Source organism: Cylas formicarius, unplaced genomic scaffold, assembly GCF_029955315.1.
Source record: "Cylas formicarius isolate icCylForm1 unplaced genomic scaffold, icCylForm1.1 PGA_scaffold_9__14_contigs__length_23061073, whole genome shotgun sequence".
NCBI lineage: Eukaryota > Metazoa > Arthropoda > Insecta > Coleoptera > Brentidae > Cylas > Cylas formicarius.
In genome coordinates this window covers 20,053,138-20,065,211 of record NW_026844365.1, presented here as the reverse complement: position 1 = coordinate 20,065,211, position 12,074 = coordinate 20,053,138, and the positions used below count along the sequence as shown (strand labels likewise).

The 12,074-nt window shown below is 40.0% G+C and overlaps 1 long non-coding RNA gene across 1 annotated transcript in view; it reads right to left on the bottom strand.

The window, feature by feature from the left end:
- Positions 1-597: 597 nt before the first annotated feature.
- Positions 598-12,074, bottom strand: part of LOC132707906 (uncharacterized) — an 89,028-nt gene continuing 77,551 nt past the window's right edge. Inside the window, exons 4-5 of the long non-coding RNA XR_009619787.1 lie at positions 5,308-5,455; positions 598-733 (exon numbers count right to left, since the gene is read on the bottom strand). This is a non-coding gene — a long non-coding RNA (uncharacterized LOC132707906). The remainder of the gene's footprint in view (positions 734-5,307; positions 5,456-12,074) is intronic.

The window sequence follows — 12,074 nt, the reverse complement described above, 5'->3', positions numbered from 1 at the left end:
TGTCGCACGAACCCCCGACAGAACAGAAATAAGGGACTATCTTTAAATTAATAACAATATATTTACATCTAATGAGTTTGTACCTGTACACAGTACACTAGTTAAACTTAACAAATTGAGAAGTACCTGGCAAAAATGAAAGAAACATCCATGCATAGTTGCTTGTGGGTATTACTGTTCTCAATGAATCAATCAATGCTGATTCATAATCTGTTACCACAGTACCATTAATAAAATGGGGAAATATCTCGGTAATATAATGATGTAATACAGAGAGACTTCAACTTTTTCTCCATAAATACATGTAAAATGGAAAAAGCCTAAAATATTGAACTACTAACAGTAAATGTGCTGGTTAAATATAATTATTATCTGAGACTTCCACACACATAATCCATGCATGTGGCAAAAAAAGTCAGAATCTGTGCAAATCCTGGTCTTCTCGGAACTGCTTTGAAAGTACTGTCTATAAAGGTATATTTGGTAATCGCCAAAGTTGCTGACGAATTGGGTATTTCCAAAAACAATTGTTCTTTGTCCCTCTCTGGTCACCACAGCACCTGAAAAAAAAGGCCCACTTGAACAATTATAATATCTAGGCCACTCGCCTGTTTGTAAAATTTCTGCCAATCCCTCTAGGCTCCCTGGCACATTTGGCGTTGTTGCCCGCCTCCATCTTTGCATAGATGTTCTAATTAATTTATAAGGAACATAAACTGCACCTTTTGGCTTTCTGAAATACATAACGTAAAGGTAGTATGTCATATTAGCTATGTATGTACTTTGGTCAATGGATTTGCAATGTAGCTTTGCTTCAGTTTAACCTAACTTGGATCTCTTGTTTTTGCCAATTTCCCCAGTTTATTGTTGAATGTAGTTATTGTCACATAGATGGCATTACATGTATTGTTTTTGAAATAACTTCTTTTTGGCCTACTTGACGAGAGACAAGAACGCGGTGGAATGGCGGACCAACTGTAGAATGAATTTTGTTAGTTTTCTTATAAATTCCAATATTTAATACATCCTTCTTAAAATAAAACGCTTCAATGTGTGTTATTAAACCCACATAATTCAAGAGGTTATGGGCCCAGATTCCAGAAGCGAAGGATTGTAAAATAGAGCTGTAAACAGTTTGGAATTTCGTACTTTTAGCTATGGATGGAATACACAGCGGTTCAGACTGGTAACTTTGCTTCGAAGGGAAAACTGCCAGGAGGCTATCCAAGGTAATAAACCAGGAGAAAGTGCTACTTCGAACGAAAAGGAGGAATGGGAGAAAAAGGATTTTAAAGCACAGTCAATAATAGTTCAAGGTGTGTCGGACAAACACTTTGATATTATTAAAGATTGCAAAAGTGCAAAGGCGCAAATTGAGGCATTGAAAAATGTGTTTGTAAGGTCTAGCTCTTTTACAATATTATCCTGTTGGAGAAAACTGTTAAATCTAAAAACTACTGCGAATGAAAGGCTTGAAGACCATTTCCTAAAATTTGATACAATTATCAGGGAGCTTAAAGAGCATGGATCAGACCTAAGTGAGAGTGATAAAATTTGCCATTTACTATTGTCACTGCCAGTACAATATGATACTGTTGTAACAGCTTTGGAGACAATTTCAGATGTAAAATTTGATTTTGTTAAAACGAGGTTATTGGACAAGGAAATAAAAATGAAATCAAAAGCTAATTGTGGCAATGAAGGCAGCGAAATAGGCTTGAATGTAAGTGGCAAGAAATGTTTTGCGTGCGGTAGTCCCCAACATTTTCAGGCGCAGTGTCCACGAAGAAAAGGGAACTTTAGAGGCAGGCAAGATAGAGGATTCAGAGGTAATCCACGTGTGGATAGAGGAAAAGGAAGTGTACAAACATCGGGAGATAGAAATAAGAAAGCCAACACAGCCGAAGAAGACGTAATTCTGTATGCAGCAAACCACGGAAATCATATCGAAGGTATGAATTTCGTATTGGACTCAGGAGCAAGCAATCATTTTGTACAAAAGGAATTGGAAGGAAAAATGCATAGTGTGCAGGAGCTACCAAATTATGTGTCAATACATATAACCAATGAAGAAATTTTAAGGTCCAACAAGACGGGAGTGTTAAAAGCAGAGTGTCAAGGGGTCAAATTGTCAGTTGAAGCACTCATTGTTCCAGGTATGAAGCACAATTTGTTATCAGCCTCAAAGCAGGGGGCACAAGATAGTCCAAGGAGAAGGCCAACCATAAATGGTAGAAATTTTGTGTTGAAGTGTGAAAACAAAAATGGACTATATGTGTTACCAATGAACAAGATAATAGAACCGTTGCTTCACCAGAGTCACATTTCAGGGGAGGACCTATGGCATAGAAGGTTAGGGCATGCAGGTGGTAACTCATTTGTGCAGTTGGTTTTATCAAAATCTAACCAGGTATGCAGCAGTTGTATGGAGGGCAAGGCAACAAGGTGTCCGTTTGAGAGAAGTAACCACAGCTATAGGAGACTTAGTGCATAGTGATGTCTGCGGACTAATCAATCCACAAACTAAAGATGGTAGTAAGTACTTTCAAACTATATTAGATGATTATTCTCATTTCTTAACAATCAGAATTTTAAAAACCAAAGATGAAGCTAGTGAAAATCTGGTACAGTATGTTCGAGATCTTGAAAGACAAAATCAAGTCAAGGTTAAAGCATTTAGACTAGATAATGGAGGTGAATTTCTTTCCAGTAGTTTTAGAAATTTTTGTAAACAAAAGGTTATCACACTGGAGTATACCATGGCATATACACCCCAAGAGAATGGGAAAGCAGAACGCATGACTAGAACTTTACTGGATAAAGTCAGAACCAAGATAATTGATTCGGGTATCCCAAAATCACTATGGGATGAGGCTTTAAAATGTTCGGTATATGAATTAAATCGAATTCCAACTAGAGCTCTACCTAGGGGAGTAACACCCTCTACAATTTAGCATGGACGAAATGATCTAAGCAAGCTCAGGATTTTTGGTTGTCGAGCCTGGTATACCATATTACCAAAGAGTAATAAGTTAGATGCTAAGGCAAGGAAGGCGGTCATGGTTGGATATTGTGGTGGCGGTTACAGATTGTGCTTACCACAGGAGCAGAAAACAATAAAATCCAGAGATGTAAGATTTGATGAAAGTATAATGGAGTATAAAATTAGCCATGAGAAGAAAGATACAGAAAAGTCAACAGAAGTAAGAAAAAATACAGTATACTTACCTGATCAAGAAGAGGATATAGAAAAGAGAGAACTAAATAAAATAGATGACACTCAGGATGAAGAACAATTTCAAAGGGATGGTGAGTTACAAGAAAGAGTTGATAGCTCCAGTAGTGATGAACATGATGAATGTTTATCAATAAACAATATGACAATAACAAGACATGGAAGAAGACTGGCGAGACCAAAAACACTAAGTGACTATGAAATTTACAGTGCATATTGTTTACTTACATCAGCGGAAGATGAACCCAAAAGCTATGAAGAAGCTTGTAAAACTGCAGACTGGAGGGAAGTCATAGAAAAGGAAGTACGAGCTCATGAAAATTCTCAAACATGGATTCCCACAGAACTTCCTGAAGGTCACAAAGCTATAGACACAAAGTGGATATTCAAAGTGAAGGAAGATGGTACGAGAAAAGCCAGGTTGGTTGCAAGAGGTTTTCAAGTACAAATGACAATTTCAGTTACTCGCCGGTATGCAGATTGGCTACAATAAGACTACTTATTTCAGTATCTTTGCAGAATATTTGGAAACTGCACCAAATTGACGTTCCTACTGCATTTCTCAATGGAATTTTAGACAATGATGTGTACATAAAAGCACCAGACGGTTGGAACACGAAGTCTAGGTATTTAAAATTAAAACGTGCTTTATATGGACTACGAAATGCACCCAAATGTTGGAACATGAAATTTAAACAAGTTATAACTAGCTTAAATTTTCGAAGATCCCAATATGACTATTGTTTATATGTGAATGGCAATATGTCGCTAGCAATATTTGTTGATGATGCTCATATTATTGGACCCGAAGATCAGGTGAAGAAACTCATCAGGAGTTTATTCGAGGAGTTTAAGGTTAAAGTCAGAAGTTAAGACATTTCTTGGTATGGACTTGAAGAGGAACAACAATGGCATCCAAATTACCCAAAAGAGAATGATTACCAGACTTTTAGAAGAATTTGGCATGGGGGAGACTCGACCAGTAGCAACGCCAATGGAAGTAAATTTTTTTGGACATGACTATGACAGAGGTAGATAGTGTTCCATAGAGAAGATTGGTATGTAGTTTAATGTATCTGTCTTTGGTAACTAGACCAGATATTGCATATAGTGTTTCATATTTATCTCGATTCTTGGACAAACAAAATATGTGTGTATGGAATCCAGCAAAGAGGATTCTTCGTTATCTGAGTTGCACTATTGACCTTGGACTAACATTCACCAAGGCAGACCACAAACTTACAGATGTATGTGACGCTGATTGGGGAGGCGACCATTTAACTCGCAAGAGTGTTAGTGGTTTTGTACCTTTCCATGGCAAAAACCCAATTGCATGGCACTCACGAAAACAAAATTGTGTTGCATTATCATCGATGGAGGCAGAATATATTTCCGCAGGACTTGCTAATTTGAGAGGTGTGTTAAGTGACTTAACAAACAAGTGTGGACCAGTGACTTTGAACTTAGACAATATTAGCATTTACATTTCATCAAAGATCTACATTTAAAAGGGGTTTTGTTACTTGAATATGTATCTTCAGTAGAAAACTGTGCTGATATGTTCACGAAAATAGGAAAGGAAAAATTTGTTAAATTTAGATCAATCGTGATAAGCAAAAGTAACACTTAAGGAAATTGTTATTGGACAATTTAAGTGCATTTGATTGCAGTTTGTTGATGCATTTAAATTGAGGGTGTGTGTTGAATGTATTAGTGCAGAACGCAGTTATTGTCACATAGATGGCATTACATGTATTGTTTTTGAAATAACTTCTTTTTTGTCCTAGGTGACGAGAGACAAGAACGCGGTGGAATGGCGGACCAAGTGTAGAATGAATTTTGTTAGTTTTCTTATAAATTCCAATATCTAATACATCCTTCTTAAAATAAAACGCTTCAGTGTGTGTTATTAAACCCACATAATTCAAGATTTATAACCCCCGGTATATCTTTTATAGGTAATATAAACAAAATGAATGATATTCAATTTCGAGAAATGCCCCTTACTCCTATCCTACTTGTTTAACTATGTAGCTACCTTTACATTTCCTCTGTCTCGCAAGCAAGCTTACCTCAGTAATATTTTGAAGTTCTTTCCTCTAATATTGTTGCTTTCTCTTGGATTTTTGTGATTAGGAATAGCAATAATCAATTCTTCTGCAGAGGTAATCTTGCCTGAAGCTGTACAATGAAGTTTCCAGAACTGTACACCCTAAATACCTATAAAATAAAAAGTTGCATATAACAGTGATTTTAAATTAGAAGTTACAGAAAGATATTATATAAACGTAAATTTGTAAAGTGCAGTAAAAGTAATTCTTCATAAATAAAATTCTGATAATAATAATAGTATCTCTTGTGGTATAGATGAAACTATCATGTGCAACTGCACTGGTAAGTCTTCTTGGATCCATTATGGCTATAGCCCTAAAATATTGCTGAAAAACACTTAAATGAAGTAATTATTAAACGAACGTAAGTATTACAGTAGACAAATTTATAAGGTTAATGGTTTTGTATGCAAGTAGCAAAAATGCCACAGGAAAATCGAAAATCGCAAGTGAATGCAAAAAAAATGTACCACTCGAGAAGATGCTCAAAAGCGTCTGCCGAATTTAGCGCTAATTCTTCCTAGGTCCAGTAAAAGCTTTTTACATTTTTTGCTTATACTTATATGTCGAACTCTATCGGCATTAGTACGAAGTGAGCATATTGCCAAAACCGTTAATAATAAAACCCATTTACACTTAAGATGTATATAAACAATCTTAAAAGCAATACCTTAAACAATGCTATTTTCACACATTATTCGACATAATACAGTAGTACATTTCGCAGTTAGGCAATTCAGTATCATTCATATTCAATAGGTAATAAAAAATTAAAAGACAAATATTTAAAGCACGACAAATAATTTAGTTTGGTTTACGCTTTCACGGCCCATTAAGTATTTTCATTTTATATTTCACGACAACCTAAGTGGAGTGAGAATTATTTATTCCGATCTTTATTGACATCCTTCTTTATCTTTGAATGAAGCTCCCCTGCTCCCGGCAACCAGGAAGGTACTATCCCTAGTCCGGTGACCATGATGACCAATCTCTCCTCTCAAAAGGTCGTGCTCTTTGCTATTTGCTTGGTGTCCGTTTCGGATAAATCTGGCAGACTTGTTACTTGTCGTGCACTGCTGGATTCAGCTAGTCAAGCCAGTTTTGTGACAGATTCCTTTGCGAAGAAATTGGAGCTTCCAAAGTCTCTCTCTCCGACACCAATTCAAGCCCTCAACCAAATGTTGACGTCTGCGTTAGGGAAGGTTGCCCTGAGCGTGACCCCCTCCCAAAGAAAATCCCCTGCTCTCCATATAGAGGCTTTAGTTATTCCATCTATTTGTGATAAGGTACCCTACCAGGTGATTGATAAGCAGAATCTAAAACGTCTCAGGTCCCTATCCTTGGCTGATACCCACTTCTGTGAACCCAACGAAATAGACGTGCTTTTAGGGGCAGAGGTTTACGGAGATATTTGTTTGCCTGGATTTAGAAAAGGACAGAACGGTGGCCCATGCGCTTTTCGGACCATCTTCGGATGGGTTGTCCTAGGAAAAGTGAATTCTTTAGAACCATCTTCTCTCTTTAGTTTTTATACCACTGTGAGTACTGCTGTTGATGTTTCTTTGAAGAGATTTTGGGAACTCGAGTCCGTCCCTTCAAAGACCTTTATGTCTCCTGAAGACAAATTGTGTGAGAAGATCTTTCTCTCTACCCATTCCCGTGCCCCTTCAGGTAGATACGTCGTATTCTTACCCTTTAAGGATAAACACGCTTCACTTGGTGAATGTTATCCTCAAGCCCTTAGGCGATTCCAGTTGTTAGTTGTTGTTGTTTGGCCAATAACCCAACTTTGCGATTAGCCTACCACGAGTTCTTGAGAGATTATTGGGAACAAAGTCACATGGCACTCGTTAGCGACCTGTCCCCCTCTCCCCAAGGTTACTACATTCCTCATCACGCAGTCTGGAAGCCACATAGCGAACCCCTTAAATTGCGTGTTGTGTTTGATGCTTCAGCCAAAACTTCCAACGGACTGTCCCTGAACGATCTTCTATTTACGGGTCCCAAGCTCCAACCCGACATTGGAGCCATTTTGCTCATCTTTCGACTGTACTGTGTGGTTTTCACCACCGATATTCGTCAGATGTATCGTCAAATCCTAGTGAGTGACGCCGACCACCTCTTCCAGCAGATTCTGTGGCGTTTTGATCCCCGCGAAGCAGTGCGAGAGTACGTCTTGTCAACGGTGGTCTATGGACTAAGTTGTAGCCCATACCTGGCTATACGCATGTTGCGTCAGCTTGCTAGGGACGAAGGAGCGCGTTACCCGTTAGCAGCCCGTCTCCTAGATTGCCAAACCTACATCGACGACATTATCGGAGGAACAGACTCGTTGGAGGAAGCCCGTGAGTTGAGGAATCAATTAGTATCGCTGCTAAAATTGGGTGGTTTCGAGTTGCGCAAATGGGCGAGCAACTCCCCCGAGTTATTGAGTTCACTCCCCGCTTCACATCATCAACCCGTTTCCCTATGCGGAGACGACAATCCCAGTTTAAAGGTGTTTGGATTGCAGTGGTGTCCCTTACGGGATGTGTTCTCCTACCGCATCGAAGTAGCGGATAGGACGTGCACAAAAAGGAATATTTTGTCGCAAGTAGCCCAAATATACGATCCCCTAGGTTTTTTATCCCCGGTCGTGCTGACTGCCAAAATTCTCCTACAGAGGCTTTGGTGCCAGGGCGTCTATTGGGATGCACCTCTCCCCCGCGACATATTCGAAGATTGGAGTTCGTTTTCGTCTCAGCTGGACAGTCTTTCTGGGCTGACAATCCCTCGTCGGGTACTGCCTAGCAGTGGCGTCCAGGTGGAGACGCACGGATTTTGTGACGCTTTGGAACGCGGATACGGTGCAGCCGTGTATCTGCGAAGCGTCAGAGAGGACCATATCTCTGTCACCCTTCTGTGTGCAAAGAATCGGGTAGCGCCTTTGAAGCGAGTGTCGATCCCCCGTCTGGAGTTGTGCTCAGCGTTGCTGCTCGCCCAACTCGTAGATTTCGTCCGATCCACTATAGCCTCTGAGTTGACTATCACGAGAGTATTCGCCTGGAGTGACTTCAAAATTGCATTGTCTTGGATAAAGTCCTCCCCCCACAGATGGAAAACTTTTGTGGCCAATCGCGTGTCCCTCATTCAGGACATCGTTTCCTCCAGTTCCTGGCATCACGTCGCCGGTTCATCCAACCCTGCTGACTGCGCATCCCGAGGGCTCTTCCCCGAGCAAATATTAATTCACCCCTCTTGGTTCTGTGGTCCCCTTTGGTTGCGTCTTCCGGTGGAAGAGTGGCCCACCTCCGACTTCACCCCCGGAGACGATCTGGAACTGGAACGTAAACCAGTGTTGACTTGTGTGTCCACCCCTTTAGTTGACTCGCTCGGAGAACTGTTAACCCGTTTCTCGTCGTTACGAAAAATTGAGAGGATCCTGGCTTATTGTTGTAGGTTTCTAAATAATTGTCGTACCCCCATTCCCAAGCGAGCGCTTGATAATTTGTCTTTTGCGGACACGTACCACGCCCGCACGTTGCTCACAGGATACGTCCAACGTGAGGTGTTCGCCGGTTTGCTGAAGTGTCTTCGAAACGGTAAACTGTGCCCCAAACCTTTACGCTCCCTAGCGCCCTTTATCGACGAGCACGGTCTCATTCGAGTCGGTGGCAGACTCCGAGGTTCTGCGTTGTCTTTCGACGCAAAACATCCTCTTCTACTACCTCGAGACCATCGCTTTACCGAACTCGTGATCGAAAAGTTCCATAAGGAAAATTGCCACCCGGGCCCCCAATCGTTGTTGTACCAGATTTCACAACAATTCTGGATTTTGTCCGCCCGCAGAGCAATTCGTCACACCCTATCGCAGTGTTACCGATGCTTCCGTGTCCAACCTTCTTGTGTACAGCCATTCATGGCTGATTTACCCCCCGTTGGTGTATCGCAATTCAAGCCATTCGCGCATACCGGTGTCGATTTTGCCGGTCCAATTTCCATTACCCTTGCGCGAAGGCGCGGCGCTAAGACTCAGAAGGCTTACATTTGCCTATTCGTTTGCATGGCTACCAAAGCCATCCATTTGGAATTGACTTCTGAACTCAGCTCAGACGCATTCTTGGCCGCTTTTCGGCGCTTTGTCGCTCGCCGCGGGCGTTGCACTGACATGTATATGCCAGCAGTCCGCCGACCAGTGTGAGGTGCGCTGGCACTTCAACCCACGCTCCAGTCCTCACTTTGGAGGTTTTTGGGAGGCCGGCGTCAAGTCGGTAAAGACCCATTTGTTTTGTGTGATAGGCTCTCAAATCCTGACTTTCGAGGAAATGTCGACAGTGTTAACTCAGGTGGAATCCATACTGAATTCCCGCCCATTATGTAGTTTGAGTTCCAACCCAAACGATTTGCATAGCCTTACTACTGGGCATTTTCTGACCCTGGAGCCCCTATCTGCCCCTCCCGACGACCCTTTAGCTAATCTGAACACTAACAGACTCACTCGTTGGCAGCTCGTGCAGCAGTTGCACCAGCACTTCTGGGAGAGATGGCATCGGGAATACCTCCACCAGCTGCAACAACGGCGCAAGTGGAACACCACGACTAACCCCCCAAAAGTTGGTCAGTTGGTTTTAATTAAAGACGAGAACCTCCCCCAGTTAAAGTGACTTCTGGGCCGCATCACGCGCTTGTACCCCAGTTCCGACAAGGAAATTCGCGTTGTGCAAGTGCACACGGCCAAAGGCATTTTCGATCGACCTTTGGTCAAATTATCTTTTGTCCCTAACTGTTAACCTGTTCAAGGGGCAACCGTGTATATAGTATAGGATAAGTTTATGGGAAAAATTGGGTATTTTTGGGAGGCCGGAATGTTAAGGGTTGAATAACATTTTTCGGTAACTTCATAATTTTTTATATTTATTTTCGCGCTGTGTATACAACACCCCCACCATACCCAACCTTGGTTAAGCCGCGCGAAAAGACAGACTTGCGTGAGCGTCCGTAGTGCGAACCACGAAAAAACAAGCTCTCTTTTGTGACCGGTTCGCGAGAACCCCGCGCTGTGTTGTGGTAAATACCACCCCGAACCCCCCAGAAAATACCCCTAAGAAGACCCGGCCGGGCAGACGACGACGCGGGAAACCATCAAGGTGGGTGATTAACCGTTTCGGGTGTTGTATGTCCTACCGTTTTCTTGCAGCTCTTTCTCGTTTAAATTTTGAGGGTGATTTACAACCACCTTCCCCCAATCCTTTACATATATATATATATATATATATATATATATATATATATATATATATATATATATATATATATATATATATATATATCAATACGTGAGAATATATATATATATATATATATATATATATATATATATATATATATATATATATATATATATATATATATTCTCACGTATTGATTCACGGATGGAAAAATGTGATGACACTATATTCCGGGATATCATCCGTTCGCTCGTTGAACTCCGACTGGAATCCTGCAGACGTTTCGCCAAAATCTCACTTGGCATCTTCAATGCTCGCGCTCCAGTGTTCGAAGTGTTTTCGGAGCGCGAGCATTGAAGATGCCAAGTGAGATTTTGGCGAAACGTCTGCAGGATTCCAGTCGGATGCAGGATTTGCAGGATTCCAGTCGGAGTTCAACGAGCGAACGGATGATATATATATATATATATATATATATATATATATATATATATATATATATATATATATATATATATATATATATATATATATATATATATTCTCACGTATTGATTCACGGATGGAAAAATGTGATGACACTATATTCCGGGATATCATCCGTTCGCTCGTTGAACTCCGACTGGAATCCTGCATCCGACTGGAATCCTGCAAATCTTGCATCCGACTGGAATCCAGTGTTCGAAGTGTTTTCGGAGCGCGAGCATTGAAGATGCCAAGTGAGATTTTGGCGAAACGTCTGCAGGATTCCAGTCGGAGTTCAACGAGCGAACGGATGATATCCCGGAATATAGTGTCATCATATATATATATATATATATATATATATATATATATATATATATATATATATATATATATATATATATATATATATATATATATATATATATATATATATATATATATATATATATATATATATATATATATATATATGTTTAGCTTTTGGTTCTTGGGTTATAGGTCTTTGTATTAAAAGCGATTAAAATTTTTTTTGTCCATATATTGACGTTTCGGTCTTCTATGACCTTCTTCAGAAAGGGGTACAGTCTAAAATTATGTTATAGTACAGTTCTTTTTTTTTACATATACACAACGGAATTAAAAAGAACCTTACCAAAAAGAGACAAACACAAATCTTAAAATTGAAGAGGTAGCATCATATGAAAGTTTATACTTTAAAAGCGTTTGGTTTTGTCATAGTGCCTAGAAATATTATTGTTTTGGTTTTTTCCAACTATGAGAATAAAAAAGTCATACCCTTGATAAAAGATAAAAGTCCAACAAAAAATGATTTGTATACGGCACTCACACACATAATACACACAAATTTAACGAAACAGTTAAAATATATATAAGAGTTTAAAATAATAATAATAATACCGATACGCGAGGTTTGCTCGCGTCGACGTTACTGTAAAAACATCGTACGATGCACGATTGTCTTGGTGCAAGGTTCAGAGGATATACGGAGTGTTTTTGTTAATTTATAATTTTTTTCTTTTATTTATTTTAAAT